The sequence below is a fragment of the Gracilinanus agilis genome, chromosome 6 (assembly GCF_016433145.1).
Source record: "Gracilinanus agilis isolate LMUSP501 chromosome 6, AgileGrace, whole genome shotgun sequence".
Classification (NCBI taxonomy): Eukaryota; Metazoa; Chordata; class Mammalia; order Didelphimorphia; family Didelphidae; genus Gracilinanus; species Gracilinanus agilis.
The window spans coordinates 240,678,537-240,693,420 of record NC_058135.1 but is presented as its reverse complement, the minus strand read 5'-3'; positions in this window follow the sequence as shown (position 1 = coordinate 240,693,420).

Sequence of the window (14,884 nt, the reverse complement as noted above, 5' to 3'; positions counted from 1 at the left end):
TTTACAGATAAGAAAATGAAGGAGGGCATAGGTTAAGTGCTTTGTCCAGGGGTTACACAGTGTCTGTGACCACATTTGAACTCAGATCTTACTGACCCAGGCCCAGCACTCTGGGTGTCACCTAGCTGCTTTGATTTGAAATTCTTTTTTTTTTTTTTTAAACCCTTAGCTTCCATCCTTGGAATCAATACTGTGTATTGGCTCCAAGGCAGAAGAGGTAAGGGTAGGCAATGAGGGTCAAATGACTTTCTCAGGATCACACAGCTGGGAAGTGTCTGAAGCCAAATTTGAACCTAGGACCTCCCGTCTCTAGGCCTGGCTCTCAATCCACTGAGCTACCCAGCTGCCCCCTTAAATTCTTTATAGAGGTGAGAGTTGAAACTAGAGAAAGGAGATTTAGGGTAGAACAGAGAAAGAATTTTTGAAAGACCAGTCACTGAAGGAAAGGTAAATGAAAAACCAGGATAAGAAAGCAACACAAAAATTATAGTAGGCAAGGGTTGAGGGTAGGGTATAGGAAGTGGGAGAATGAGTAGCCAAAAGAGACCTCAACTAGGTTTGAGGAATGAGAAAAAGTCAATGTATATATGCCATTTAATTGCTAATCCCAGGAAAGAACAAGGTATGGAAGTTAGATTGAGCTTTGAAAAGATCAGAAAGAAAAGATAACCACTGAGAAAACGTGATTCTTTCATTCAGCAGTAAAAAAACAAGAGGAAAAAGGCTGGCAAGTTTGGGAGAACTGTGTATATGTTATACAAAGTCACTGGAAAGGCAGAAATTAGGGTATAAATTAGGGAACAATTCTGCTGAGAAGACCCAAGGGGAAGGGGATCAATGGCACTAATAGAGGACCTCTTAAAAACTTTCCAAAGGTAAAAGAAGCACTGTGGTACAGAGAAATCTCTCCTTTGTAAAGTAGGTGTAAAGTACAAGTAAATCAAACTTCACCAAACCAGATTATTAGATCCACTTTAGTTTGAACTTTTGCTTCTTAAATTTTCTTACTGGCGAGCATATCCTTGTTTTCTCAGATTGGCATCCCCACTCAAAAAAAATTGGAGGTGTGGGGATGTTATAAAGAAAATTAACATTACCAATCACTAAAAATCTAATTAACTCTAAGATCACTAAACAAAGACTGCCTATTTTTCTCTGTATCCCTACAGCCATTGACTATATAACAAAGTTTAATAAATGTTCAGGGGAATTGGATTTTAATGTCTTCACATTTTATACAATAAAGCTAATAAAACATTTAAGTCACCAATAGGAATTTTCATAACTAAAAAATTGGAAATTTGTTTCTGCCTATTTGTCTTAAAAAAAAAAGGAACTTGCTCCTAAAGTCTTCCATGTATTATCTTCCCTATTAGAATTGTGAACTCCTAGAGTGCAAGGACTTGCTTCTTTCTCCAGCTGTGCCCCCAGGGCTTAGTAGGGTGCTTGGTAGAGAGTAAGAGCTTAATGTATGCTTTATTCAGTCATTCAACAGAATTATCTATTTATCTCCTATCTACCTGCTCTATCAATCCCTTCCCTATTTTTATCTTAGTATAGTGGTGCTTTGTAGAAAGAGCTTACTTTATTTCGTGATTCAATAGATTATCTATAATCTACTAACAAGAGTTTGGATATATAAATCTAGCTCTCTATAAATCTGCAGATATATACGTAAATACAGATATAACATGAATTGTCAATGGACATCATATAAAGATGCCTCTAAGTTTTACTTCGTAAACTGAAAACAACAGAGATCATAAAAATGTCTTTTCCTTAACTAGCTAGTTTCAAATGTTGACAAACTGATTTGTTCACTTCACTTAAGAGAGCCAGGAAACTCGTCAACAAAACCAAATTCTCTATTCTTGAAGCCGGGGGGTCGGGCAGTCAAAAATACCCCCAGGCCTGTGCCTACAAACACAAGAGCAAGCATTCCCGTCGCCCTGGCAGGTTGGCGGCGCGCTGTACAGACGTTGTCTCGGGGGCTGTATGGATGCTTGGAAGACGGCGCCAGATGGACCCGCTCAGGCCAGCCTGCGCTAGGGCTTCCCTCCCGACCTCCCCGGGCGCCGGAGGTTTCTCTAATCGTTCGTTCTCCAGGGGAAAAGAGGGAGTTTGTGCCCTGGCCCAGCACCCTTGCACCAAGGCTGGCGGCCCCAGCAGTTAGTTAAGCAAACGCCCGGGGTCCTATTAGCCTGCTTGGGAAGAGCGGGTCCCATCCCCTCCCTTGGCTCATTTATTTCATTTTCAGGCGTCTCAAAGGAGCAAGGCTACCCCCACCCCTAACCTACCCCCCCACCCCGGGCCTGGCTGCGGCTGTCCCCCACGCGGGGCCCGTGGCTAGGCCGGGCTCGCTGCCGGAGGCCGCAGCGCGGGCCTAGCCAGGCCCCCTGGCTCCCGCTCCCGCTCACCTCCTTCGGGACGAGCTGGTTCTCCTCGCCCGGGACCATGGCTCAGACTCGGCCCTCAGGCTGCGCGACCCGACGCGAGGGGCGGCGGTTCTGGGCCTCAGGAGAGGGCGGCCGAGCCGGGCATTCTCCCGCCGCCCCGACCCTGGCCACTCGCGGAGGCCTCGGCCCGAGCCTCGGACAGCAGCACGCAGACACCGACCCAAGGAAGCCCCACTGTCACCGTCACCCTCGTCGTAGTCGTCACCCTAGTCGTCGTCGTCGTCGTCGTCGCTGCTGCTGCTGCCGCCGCCGCCGCCGCCGCCCGGCCCCTCCCCCGGACGACAGCGATCAATGGAAAAATGGCGGCAGGCGTTCTCGCGAGACTTCAGCGCGTCCGGCCCCAAGAGGGGCCGGGGCCTGGACCAGACTACTCTGCCCACGGCAGGGAATCCCGGCTGCGGCTCGGCCCCAATCGGAAGGGAGTCCTGCCGGTTCGAGAATGGACCGCCCCCTTCTTCCCCAGAGCACTACGGCCTGCCTGCGGCCGCGGTCCCCTTTTTCCGCCTTCCCGGGCCCGCGGCTTCTCTCTAACTCTGCGGGTCGATCCTGGGCATCTCTCTCGTCAACCCACGGCTCCAGTCCTCTCTGGTTCTGGCTGGGGGCCCCCAGTTCAGGTTCAGCCCAATCAAGTCAGTAAGCAGTCTGTCATTCAGCTTTTATTAAGGGCTCATGAAGTGCCAGGCACTGCGCTAAGTGCTGGGGATGCAGGAAAAGGCTAAGGACAGCCTCATGCCTTGGAGGAGCTCACAATATGCACGCAATTAGGTACAAGCAAGCACAAAACTGGATTGATTGGAGATGATCGAGGGGAGGCGTTAGAATTTAGAGGAAACATGAAAGATTTTCTGCAGAAGGTGCAAGCATTTATTAAGCGCTGACAGTGTGCCTAGCACCGTGCTAAATGCTGGGGTTTTAGAGAAAGGGTACTGCAGCTGCCTTTCAGAAGCTCGCAACATGCACACAATTAGGTACAAGCAAGTTCTCTAATGGCAGCTAGGTGGTACATGGGTAGAAAACTACCTGAAGTCAAGAAGACTCATTTTCCTAAGTTTGAATCTTACCTGCGACTTAGCTGCGCTACTGTGGGCAAGTCACTAAACTCTGTTCACCTCAGTTTCTTCATCTGTAAAATGAGCAGGAAAATGAAAGGGCAAACCACTCCAGTATCTTTGCCAAGAAAACCCCAAATGGGATCACACACTACTGAACAAGGATGCCCCAAGGTCAGCACAATATTTTGTATGTAGTAGGTTTTTAATAAGTATTGAAAGATTGAATTAACTTAGGGAAGTGTATAGCTAAAGCATTCTTAGTGGTTTGTGAAATGCTTCTCATTTCTAATAAACCTCATCATTTCTAAGCTTTGTTCACATGAGTAAAAATAATATGCTAGGGAGAAGCTTCTCAATATGCTGGATTTGTGATCTGTTATCAGTGTAAGAAAATAATTGCTAGTCTCTTTTTATGTTGTAGAGTGTCAAAAGTTTCTCTGGCCCTGTCTTGAGCCTTTTTTTAAAACAGTGGTTTTAGGGTTCACTTTGTATAAACTTACATGTGCTTCAAACTTATTCAGTCACTTCTGCTTTTTTCCTAGATCAAAGATCATTGAGTTAATCAACAAGCATTTATTAACAAGCTGACTATTGGCCAAGAAATGTACTAGAATATAAAAATAGATAAACAATACAAAAGTGAATCTATCCCAGCCCTCAAGAAGAATTCTATGGAATTCTAAGAAACAAAGGTGGGGGAGGGAGTACACTCTAGGCTTGGATGAAATGACCTTCATAGGTGAAATGACCAGTCTGGCTAGACACTATAGTGCATAAGGGGAATAAGACCAGAAAGGGAGCTTAGGGGCAGGTTTAGAAGGACTTTAAATGCCAAACAAAGGAGTTTAAACTTGATGCCAGAGATGAGATGGAACCACTTAAATTTATTGATTAACAGAGCAATTTATTTAGACCTGCATTTTAGAAAACTCCCTTTGGCAGCTGGGTGGAGGATGAAATGCTCACATAGGTTTACGTTAGTCTTTTAATCATTATAATTGCTCTCTTTGGGGAGTTTCTAACCTCCCCACATCCTTTCGAAAAGTGAATATATTCTTGTTTTACCTTTTCACCAATTCACTTCAAGAAGTATTTGTGAAACAGCTGCAACAGTGTGTGCTACGCACTTTTTAAAAAAGTAAATTAATTTTAAGCACAGTTTTTAACATAAAAATAAGAGCCAATCATAGACTTCTTAAAAACAGATTTCCTTGAAAAGATCTTATTGCTTCAGAGGAAATTAGACTGGAAAGAAAATGACTGGATTTTAGGAAAGATGAACAGATTATTTTAAAAAGGAGAAAAGCTGCTTAGTGGGTAAATGGTGGGAGATGAGAAGCACAGCTTTAGAAGAGAAATGGCCTCTCTTCAGTGTCAGGTGTCCTCTGGTGGAAAATTTTGAGACTGTTAGTTAAATGTTACCTAGTTGAAAGACTTCTACTTGCAGAGCCAATGCTATGTACAAACATTATTCCAACAAATTTAAATATTACCTAGCTTGTGTTATCTTTAACTCCTATGTAGTTATATGGCTTTATCATCATCATTAAATATTTATGAACATTTGCTATATTAATTTGAGAAAATAATCAGTCTTCATCCAGTCTCAATGCACCATTTCCGTTTACCAAAGAAATGTTATTTCTGTGATAAAGTCTCTAGTCCACTGAAACAGAGAAATAATATTTAGTCCCAGTTCTGATACTAAATATGATCTCAGTAGTTTTTCTCTATTAACCATAACTTAAATCACAAACTCTAGAAACAAATGAACCTAAAAAGAACAATGAACAAAAACTCACCAAGGACAGATTTATGTCATTTGATATTTTTCCATTTTTTTCCTCACTAAACATTTCATTATCAAGTATCTTAATAATAATAAAGTGATAATAATAGGTAGCATTTATAAATTCTTTAGGGTATTCAAAATGTATTACAAATGTCTCATTTTATCCTCACAATTCTGAGAGATGGCACTATTTTTATCCTCATTTAATAGATGAGGAAACTGAGTCGGACAGCAGTTAGGTGACTTGCCCAGAGTCACACAGCTGGCAAGTGCCTGAGGATGGATTTGAATTCAGGTCCAGTGCTCTATCTACTTGAAAAGGATTTTGGGAGTCATTTCATTCTGATCCCTTATTTTACAGATGAAAAAACCTGAAACCTGGAAAAGGGAAATGTTTCCCAAGGTCTATACAAGTAGTAAATGGCAGATGTCTTGTACAGTTATTTTTTGATCATGACTGACTCTTTGTAACCTCATTTGGAAATTTCACGTCAAAGATACTGGAGTGATTTGCCATTTCTTTATCCAGTTCATTTTCGTGATTTCCTCATTATGGATGAAGAAACTGAGGCAAAAAGGGTTAAGTAACTTACCCTAGTGCATATAGCTAAGTGTCTGAGGCCAGGTTTGAACCCAGAAAAATGAGTCTTCATGACACCAGAGTTGGCTCACTATTCACTGTGCCACTAGCTGCCATAGTACATGGCAGAACTGAGATTCATACCCAGGCCTTCCAACTCCCAATCCAAAGTTTTAAGTGCTCGCCACTATGTTGATTTCCCACTTGGTTGTTCACCTTCGTAAAGTAAGCACTTGCTGTTTTTTGAACATTTTGAATGGTAGCAGAAAGGATAACTAATCTTACATTCTTGTAGGCTGTGCCAGTGGATTGCAAACTCTTGGCCAATCCTACCAAGATAGAAAGGCTTAGTACACAGACTGAGCAACGAATTATATGTTAGTCATTTGAGAACTAGCCTACCTAAGTAAAGTTAAGAAAGTAAGTAGCTAAACCAATAAGGCTTGACACCACAAGGTAAGCTTCTTGGAAATGTTCCCCCCCCCCCCGGAAAAATTAAACAAGATCATGTATTAAGGCATGAGGTGTATGTTTATGTGTGTGTGTGTGTGTGTGTGTGTGTGTGTGTGTGTGTGTTAGGGGTGGTAATGATCTGTATACATGGAGAGACAATCATGGTTACTTGAAGTATTGAAGACTTTGTGTCTGTTACCATTCAATCTGTTTTTAGTGATAATGGTAGAATAGAGGAAACAGTTTCTTTACATATATTGCAGGATTATATTATCTAGAAACTATGAAACAAGATAACTTGCTTGGATTAGATTACTTTGCTATGTTGGGTTGTACCATTTTCCTTGAGAGTATGATAAAAAAAAAAAACTTAAACCAAAAAAAAAAAAAAAAGGAAAAGAAATTTCAAATTAAGTATCCTGTGTCAAGGTTAGACTAGATTCAAACTTGCCAAATATTATAGGTTCTATCTATTGAATATTTCTTGCAGTGTACTTTGAAATAATGTTAAATTGGTATAATCCCTCAAGCAAAAGGGAATGCACTTCCGGGCCTGTTAGGTAACTCTGGATAGAATGCCAGGCCTGGATATAAATTCAATTCTGGCCTCAGACATTTCTAACTGTGCAACCTTTGGCAAATCACTTAATCTCATTTGTCTAGTGTTTGCCCTTCTGTCTTAGAGGTATCACCAGAACAGAAAGTAAGGGTTTACTTAAAAAAAAAGCACTTAAGCAATGGTATTGATGATGGACATACTATTACACCTTTTGTACATTGTTTAGTTAGAGAGATTCTAGAGCTTCATTCCTAGAGAACAAAGTGGATAGAGAAGTAGACCTTCACTCCAGAAGTACTATGATGGAATCATGCCTTAGGTACCTAACTAACTGGATAACACAGAACAAGTCAAGAACATCTTTTAGCCTCAGTTTCCTCATCTGCAAAATAGAATAATAAAAGTATCCACCTCCCACGGCTGTTGCAAGAATCAAATAAGAGGCCTCATACGCTTTTTAGCTGGATCACCTTGGGCAAGTCACTTCACCTCAATTGCCTAGCCATTACCATTCTTCTGCCTTTGAACTTCTATCTAGTATCAATTATAAGACATATTATCCTTTTAAAAAAGGATTAAATGAGATAAAATAGAGTACTTTACAAACCTTGAAGTTTTATATAACTGATAGCAAATGAAGTAATATTTGAAAAGTACTCAGCTCAGTGCTTTGCACATAGTAGGCACTTAATAAATTTTTGTTTTAAAAATGATTATCATTATTACTATCATTGCTGTTTTTGTTATATCTTGTCAAAATACAGGGGATGCTCTAGGGCCAAGAGGGGGAGTTAGACCCACCTCACCCATACCCCTAATAGTGGCTAGAAGGGAAAAAATAATTGTGGCAATGGGGTGGTATTTAGGGGCACTTGGAAGTAAGCAGGGAGCTGGCTTTTCCGATGAAAAAAAAAATGAGAAACTGGAAGATGAGAAACTCTTCTGAGTGCACAAAAAATGGAGGGAAAGGCAGTAGTTTGGAAATTGCATATTTTGGTATGAGGGTAAAAATAAGTTCTGGTGAATATGAAGTTCGGAGGGGTCTTTGTACTTTGGGGTTTGCCCTGAGGGTCATTTCCTACATACTATACTATGATAAAGAATATAATGAGAGTTAGGGCTTATGCTAGAATGATAAAGTAGAAAAAATACTATATTTGAAGTCAGAGTTATGGATTCAAATTTTGACACATTAGTTATGTGATCCTGGGCAACTTTCTTAACAACTTCAGATCTGTTTCCTCCTCTGAAAAATAGAGAAGTTAGACTGGAAGATCTTTAAAACTCTTTCCAACTGTAAATCCTAAGATCCTACAACCTCTTATATAATACAGTATAAAGCAAGAGAAGAAGAGAGCTACAGGATTAATCTGCCATTTTGTGGCAGAGAAAAAATGTTCGAGGACTGGGATATCAGACAACATAAGGTAATGGATATTCTCACACAGTCTCACTACAATTTAAATATACACACATTTAAATATATATATATATTTTTCAAACATTTATTAATATTCATTTTTAACATGGTTACATGATTCATGCTCCTCCTTTCCCCTTCACCCCCCACACTCCCCCCACCCATGGCCGATGCACATTTCCACTAGTTTTGTCATGTGTCCTTGATCAAGACCAATTTCCAAATTGTTGGTAGTTGCATTGGTGTGGTAGTTTCGAGTCCACACCCTCAATCATGTCCACCCTGACCCATACGTTCAAGCAGTTGTTTTTCTTATATGTTTCCTCTCCTGCAGTCCTTCCTCTGAATGTGGGTAGCGTTCTTTACCATAAATCCCTCAGAATTGTCCTGGGTCATTGCATTGCTGCTGGTACAGAGGTCCATTACATTCAGTTTTACCATAGTATATCAGTCTCTGTGTACAGAGTTCTTCTGGCTCTGCTCCTTTTGCTCTGCATCTGTTCCCGGAGGTCTCTCCAGTTTGCCTGGAACTTCTCCAGTTTATTATTCCTTTTAGCACAATAGTATTCCATCACCCGCATATACCACAGTTTGTTCAGCCATTCCCCAATTGAAGGACATACCCTCCTTTTCCAATTTGTTGCCACCACAAAAAGCGCAGCTATAAATATTTTCGTACAAGTTTGTTTATCTATGATCTCTTTGGGGTACAAACCCAGCAATAGTATGGCTGGATCAAAGGGCAGGCATTCTTTTATGGCCCTTTGAGCATGATTCCAAATTGCCAGCCAGAATGGTTGGATCAGTTCACAGCTCCACCAGCAATGCATTAATGTCCCAATTTTGCCACATCCCCTCCAACATTTATTACTCTACCCTTCTTTCATTTTAGCCAATCTGCTAGGTGTGAGGTGATACCTCAGATTGTTTTGATTTGCATTTCTCTAATTATTAGAGATTTGGAACACTTTCTCATGTGCTTATTGATACTTTTGATTTCTTTACCTGAAAATTGCCTATTCATGTCTCTTGCCCATTTATCAATTGGGGAATGGCTTGATTTTTTATACAATTGCTTTAACTCCTTGTATATTTGAGTAATTAGATCCCTGTCAGAGTTTTTCGTTATAAAGATTTTTTCCCAATTTGTTGTTTCCCTTCTGATTTTGACTACATTTTTTTTGTTTGTACAAAAACTTTTTAGTTTAATATAATCAAAACCATTTAATTTACATTTTGTAATTTTCTCTAACTCTTGCTTGGTTTTAAAGTCTTTCCTTTCCCACAGATCTGACAAGTAAACTATTCTGTGTTCACTTAACTTGTTTATAGTTTCCCTCTTTATATTCAAGTCATTCACCCATTCTGAATTTATCTTGGTGTAGGGTGTGAGATGTTGATCTAGACCTAATCTCTCCCATATTGTTTTCCAAATTTCCCAGTATCTTTGATACTGTCAATTTGGTTTTCTTCTTTCCTTTTTTTTTATTAGATTGACCAGTACTTTGTCTATTTTATCTGTTTTTTCAAAGTACCAGCTTCTAGTCTTATTTATTAATTCAATAGTTCATCCCATTCACATTCAGAGTTATAATCATCAGTTGTGCATTTGCTGACATTTTCAAATCCTCCCCCATTCTTACCCCCTTTTTCCTTATACTTTTTTCCTTTTAAACCAGTGGTTTGCTATTGAGCCACTAGCCCTTATCCCCTCCCTTGATTAACTTCCCTTTCTACCCCCTCCCTTATTTTTCCCCCTCTTTTTGTTTTTAAAGGCCTTATGAATTCCCTCCTCCTTCTCCCCTCCCTTTTTTTGTCCTCCCCACTCCCCTGCTCCCCTTGGTTTATCCCTTCTAACTTTCTCAGAAGGGTTAGATAAGAGTTTATGTCCCAATGGATAGTATAGCTACTCTTCCCTCTCCGGGTTGATTACACTGAGAGTAAGGTTTGATTATTACCTCTTAATGCTCTCTTCCTCTCCTTCTTATCATAGTATTTGTCCCCTCTCCCTCCCATGCCCTCTTTGTGTGTAATAGAATATCCTATTTTCTTATTCACTCAAGTTTCTCTTGGTGTCCCCTGCTATTCACCCCCTCTTTCCCATCCCCCATGCCATCTTAGATTATTTAGTGTTCCACCCTCACCCTGTGAATTATTCTTCTTATTACTATAATAGTGAATATTATAATAGTGAATAGAGTTCACTACAGAGAATTATACATAACATTTCTCTACATAGGAATACAGATAATTAGATCTCACTGAGGCCCTTAAAAAGGCAAATTTAAAAATTATAAGTTTTCTTTCTTTCCCCTCTGTATCTTATTTACCTTTTCATGTTTCTCTCAATTTTTGTGGTTGGTTATCAAACTTTCCATTTAGCCCTGGTCTTTTCTGTGCAAATACCTGGAATTCTTCGATTTTGTTGAATGCCCATACTTTCCCCTGGAAATATAGAGTCAATTTTGATGGGTGGTTGATCCGTGGTTGCAGGCCCAGCTCTCTTGCCTTTCTGAATATCGTATTCCAAGCCTTGCAATCTTTTAGCGTGGAGGCTGCCAGATCCTGTGTGATCCTGATTGGTGCCCCTTGATATTTGAATTGTTTCTTTCTGGCTTCTTGTAAGATTTTTTCTTTTGCTTGGAAACTCTTGAATTTTGCAATTATATTTCTGGGTGTTTTCTTTTCTGGATCGAATGTCACAGGTGTTCTATGAATCCTTTCAATGTCTATATTGCCCTCTTGTTGTAGGACTTCAGGGCAATTTTGGTGGATTATTTCTGTTAGTATGGAGTCCAGGTTTCTATTAATTTCTGGTTTTTCTAGAAGACCAATTATTCTCAAATTGTCTCTTCTAGACTGGTTTTCTTGGTCTGTCACTCTCTCATTGAGATATTTCATGTTTCCTTCTATTTTTTCAGTCTTTTGACTTTGTTTTATTTCTTCTTGTTGTCTTGAGAGATCATTAGCTTCCAATTGCTCAATTCTAGCCTTTAGGGATTGGTTTTCGGCTATAATCTTTCAGTTTTCGGCTATAATCTTCTGGTTTTCGGCTATAATCTTCTGGTATTCCTTTTCAATCTGGTCATTTCTGTTGTTCAATTTGCTTATCAGTTCATTTGGTTTCTGAGCCTCACTTTCCAATGGCAAGATTCTACCTTTTAAACTGTTATTTTCTTGCCAGATCTCTTCCATTTTCCTCAAAATCTCAGTTTTGAACTCTTCCATAACTTGTGACGAGTTTTCCTTATTTGAGGAGGGTCTGGATGCTTGTTTGTTCTCCTCCTCTGTTTGTTCGGTTGTCTGGATTTTCTCTGTGTAAATGTTGTTGAGTGTTAAAGACTTCTTTTTCTTGTTGTTAATCTTTCTCTTCTGAGCTTCCTGAGACTGGGTAGCCATTGTTAGCCCAGCAGCTTCTCAGGTTTATCCTTGCGCTCAGGGTCTGTCCGCGGTCTATTGGCTCCTGAGGTCTGTCTGTTTTTTTCCAAGGTCAAGCCCCCTGGTGGACCCCCTTGCTTGATCGTCTGCAGGAGGTTTCTTTACAAGTCTCAGGGCGCTGCTTCCATAGTCTTATGCCCGTCTGCACTGGTTCCCCACTCAGGGTTTCAAAGCTTTAGCTAGTGGCTGTGTCTGCCTCCACCCACGCCTCCGCCGGTGCCTGCGTTCTCAGCCCGCGCTCTGCGCCCTGCGTCCGTTCTTGGCATCCTGCTCCCGCGCTCAGATTTTGTGTGCGTTCGTTAGCTTTTTGGGGTCCTAAATCTTTCTGCTCTCAGGAACAGGCCCTGGAGCTGCCAATGACTAGATGGGTGCCCCAAACTTGCTCTATTTCTTTTTAGCTGGCTTCGGCACTATAGGTGTTGTGTGTGGAGGGGGTGGGGGTAGGGTGGTTGCTCAGCCCGCGATTTAGTGAGAGCTGTTTCACCCCTTTGTAGCATGGAAATGCCTCGATTCTACGTACCTTCCACGCTGTGCCCTGTTGTGGGGTTTCTCCGTTTGTCTGGACTTGTTTTTATGTCCCCTTGAGGAGTTTTGTGTGTTTCGGTCAGGAGAGGTTAAGAGCTGCTTCTTACTCTGCCGCCATCTTAACCCGGAACTCCATTTAAATATATTTTAAAGATACTTGTTATCAAGAAACAAAAATGCTGTATCCTAATGTGAAGGAAAAAAACAACAGTATTACAATTCTTTCTGCCACATTCTTGTGGTTTGGAGCCCACCTTGTGCTCTAGCCAGCAAGATATGGCATATTATAGCAAGCTCAAAAGATTTCGAGTAATGGCCTGGTAATGCTTTTTCTGTCATCTAAGTTCTAAGCCTAAATGTGGAGATGTCCACTAGTTGCCCCTGCTCACCATGATGCTAAAAAATACATGAAGTTTTTGGACACATAATCCATTGAAACTATCCACTGAGGTATGGAGAAGTTCCAATATGAGTCAATGGAAGGAATGACACTGGCCTCCTCTCTGATCCTAGAACACACTACACTTCATCTTTCAATTGCGTTTCATTGACTGTTCCTCATGCCTGGAATTAATTCCCTTTTTATCTCTGCCTCTTGGCTTCCCTGGCTTCCTTCAAGTTCCAGATAAAATAGCACTTTTACAAGAAGCCTTTCCTTATTCCCCTTTATTCCAGTTCTTTCCTTCTGTTAATTATCTCTAATTTTTACTATATACATTTTGTTTAGACTGCTTTTTGCCTTTCTTTGCTTTGTCTCTCTAGCTTTATCACAGTGCCTATCATATAGTAGGTGTTTAATAAATATTTGTTGACTTGGCTTGACTTCAGTCCACTGAATCCTATTTTTTTCCCCTGGTGTTCAGCCGCCCCTCCCCCATCCTGTACTTGTGAAATCGATTTTTAAAAATCCCAGTGTATGATTTTATATTTATCTTTATTTTATTTAATTTAATTGAATTTTGGTCAGTGTTCAAGCCTTTCAGATTGTCTTTGAATCCTCACTCTATCATCCATTATGTTAGCTTCCCCTCCCAGCTTTGCCATCTGCAAATTTGATAATCTGCCGTTTATGTTTTTATTGATTGATGCCATTGATGACTCTGTTAAACAACAGAGCCAAACACAGATTCCTGGGGCACTCCACTGGAGCCCAGTTGACATGGAATCATTAATAACAACTCTTTGGTTCTGTCCATTCAACCTGTTCTGAATCCTAATTGTACTATTGTATAGCTTATATCTCTCCATCATTTACACAAGAATAGCATAAGAACTTTTATCAAATGCTTAGCAAAATCTATTGAGGTTTTATCTTCAGTATATTCCTGATCCATGATCTTGTCAAAAAAGGAACATAGATTAGTCTGTCATGAGCTGTTCTTAAGAAAGACATTCTGACTTATTGTTATCACCATTTCCTTTTCTAAATGTTTACTTGCCATCTCTCTAATGATCTTCATTAGAGTAACAGTTGCTGTCTCCCTGATCTCACAGCCCAACTGCTTTGCTTTCTTAATTTTGCTGATACCATACATAGTTCCAACTTGTCCATATATATTTGTGGATCGTTATAATATAGCCAGCTATCCCTCTTGGCTTTGTTTCATTTTATTTCACCAGCAGACGTGATAAAGACTACCGTTTTTGTTTTTATCTAAGTTATTGATACAAATGTATTGATCTTAAAGAATTTTAATAGAAATATTTAATAGAAAATAGAAAAGGGCCTAATGACATAGCATTCATCTGGATCATCAAATGTTCCCTCATGGGATTAGACTAACCTCCACATATTAGCAAATAATGAAGGTTTTGAGATAAGAAACTATAGAACTTCATTAACATTATATCATCTGCTCAGTTTAACTTATTAGCATTGTATATTTTAAGTGGCAACACTACTTGTTTTAGTCAATCTTAGTAATATTTTGATTCTCAAAAAGAATTTCCCCGAACACAATATATTTTGTTAAAGAAGAAGAAAGAAAAGAAAGTAGTCTGTTGTTGTTCAGGTCCCTCCAAACTGTTCCTGACCCTATTTAGGGTTTTCTTGGCTAAGGAAATCTAAGGAAGATTAGATCTTGTTGTTGTTTAGTCATTTTAGTCATGTCTGACTCTTCTTGATCCCATTGGGTGTTTTCTTGGCAAAGATATTGGAGTGGCTTGCCATTTCCTTCTCCAGTTTATTTTACATATTAAGAAACTGAGGATTAAGTGACTTGCCCAGGATCACACAGCTACTAATAATGAGGCCAAGTTTGAACTCAACAAGATGAGTCTTCCTGACTCCTGGCCTGGCACTATATCTACTGTGCCACCTAACACAGATTACATTTACCATATGAAATTAAAGGAGCTTCAGATTCATTTTATCATTGACAAGGATTACTTTAGAGAAAGAGAGAGACAGTTGAAGATGCAGGGTTAGATTGGAGATCTCATAAGTGTCTTTCCATTTCAAAATATTTTTGACATAGATTAACTCATAGATATCACAAATTCACTTGTTATAGTAAATTAGATGAATTAATGTTTCAAATTAATTTCAGATTAGAGTTCTAGCTTTCATGAGCTTTTTTTCACTATTTTCTTTTTTTTAAACATTTATT